A 2,215-nucleotide genomic window follows, 5' to 3' on the forward strand; every position below is an offset into this window, starting at 1 on the left:
CCTGTCACTTGCCTTGAGACATCCCAGGGTGCCCTGTTGCTCTGAAGGTGAAGGGCAGCCCCCTCCCAGGCCCCCAGGGCCCCATGAGTCCAGGCTTGCTGCCCTCCCCACATGCTCTCCGGGCTCTGCCTCCACACAAAGAAACAAGCTCATTCTCATCTCAGGGCCTCAATGCCCCCCCTCTTCCAGGAGGTCTGATCTGAGAAAGACCCTCTCTCTGTCGCGTCTGGCCACGTGTCCTCTTTTATTCATTCTGTCCATCTCTCTCCCTGCCCCCAGGCAGTACGTCCCACCAGGGCAGGGATATGTCTCAATTGTCCTCAGCGCTGTCCCCAGCCCCCAGCCCAGGGCCTGGCACACAGTAAGCGTCTGGGAAATGACTCATCACGAAAGTAATTGTGAGCGCAATGATGAAGCACGTTGGCTTAACACGGCTGTGAATAAAACACAGACTGCTGATGGCAAGAGAAAAAGGGTAATGTGGGTGGACATCGGAGCCGAGACCCAGATGAAGGAGGTGTTGGAGACACGCGGGTGTCTTGGGGAAGACTGTCCCAGGCAGAGCCACAGCCTGTGCAAAGGCCCTGGGGCTGAGTGGGCCTGATGTGGAAGCGTTTTCAGGAAGTCCATGTAGATCAAGGGGAGAAAGGGTTGTGTTGGAGTAGGCAGCTAGTTAGGCTTTAACAGGATGCCTAGAGGCCAGCAAACTGTGAGGCCAGTCAGCTATCTGGAAAGTCAGAGGTCTGTCCTGGCAGCTCTCCAAAACAAAGCCACGAAAAGCCAGATTGAACTAGATGAACCCAAAACAAAGAAAAAGAAAAAAAAAAAGCACAAAACCCTGTTCCCCAAAAAGTCTCCTCCCCAAGAAATAAATATTCCACTCCTTAATTAATAACTATCAACAACAGATAGAGACCCAAACCCCAGCCAGGCCCAACTGCCTCTCCCTTGAGCTTGCCTGCTCTCACATCTCAGACTGTACTTTTGCTTTAATTATATGTTCCTTCCTGCACCGTTATGTCTGGTCTCTCCTTGAATGCTTCCTTGTAGAGACGGAAAAGCCTCTGGCAACATCCAGGATGGGGCTGGGAGGTGGGACCAGCGAGACCAGCAGGGTCCTGCGGTTACAAGTGAACTTCCGGCTTTTACCCTAAGGGAGATGGGAGCCATAGAGGGTTCTGGAGAAAGGAAGGATAGCTAAGTCTGCCTCCGGGCACCATGGAGGGAAGATTCTATAGAGGCTGACAGCAGAAGCAAGGAGACCGGGGAGGCAGTGCCTGTGTTGGTCTCAGGGATAGACTGATACGGGGCAGGAACAAGTAGGAAGAAAGGGTCCGATATGTGAGCAGTTCTGCTGGAGAATGGAGAAGAGAGGCAAGGATGTCTGTTTGATCCCATATCACAGGGAGGTAAACTGAGGATCTGGGAGCAGAGGAATCTAGGTAAAAGAGACCCTGAAAGGGACAGTGGGAAGTTAAGAAGTGGCCAGGGTCCGGGAGGGAGATACGGGGCCACCCCTCACTCACCGGGCCAGTAGGCCTCCTGATACAAACACCTTCGTCATGCCATCTCTGATTGTCTCTATAATTTCAGTCTTGTCAGAGGGAAGCCGCTCACCACTTACGGTTGACAACAGGCCTGACCCAGCTTCGCACAGGTTCATTTACTCCCCTCAGCGATTCTGAGACCAGGGCACAACCCCTGTTTTACAAAAGGGGAAACTGAGGCCCAGAGAGACAGAGCGGTCATGCAGGTTGATGAGTGGCAGAGAGGGGAATCGAACCCAGGACTTCAGGCTCCAGACCCTACTGCTGGGATGGCACTCCGCCTGGGGGCGGGCCAGCAGCATCAAATGTCCCATCCTAGAACGTACTACTTAGTACCCTGCTTCCGATGGGGACTGGGGTGGGAGGCTCCAGGTGTGTAAGAACTCAGGTTTCCACCTGTATGGCCTTCCAAGTCGGGGGGTTGTAGAACTGCTCACTCTTCCATTCATTCATTCTTCACCACCTTCAGGTTCCTGCCTCCTGCAGGGTGAAGTCCAAGGTCTCAGGTTGGGAGGGTTCAGGCCTAGATACTCCTAGTTCCACAGAGCCCAGGCCAGAGGCGGGACCCAGACCTGGGGGTCCCCAGGTTTCCGGGGGCTTCCTGAAGAAAGGACCCTCAGCCTGAGACCCCCTTCCCTGTGGCCCCACCCCCACGGTTATTATGAAAG

This window comes from Mustela nigripes, chromosome 2, assembly GCF_022355385.1.
Source record: "Mustela nigripes isolate SB6536 chromosome 2, MUSNIG.SB6536, whole genome shotgun sequence".
In the NCBI taxonomy this organism is placed as follows: Eukaryota; Metazoa; Chordata; class Mammalia; order Carnivora; family Mustelidae; genus Mustela; species Mustela nigripes.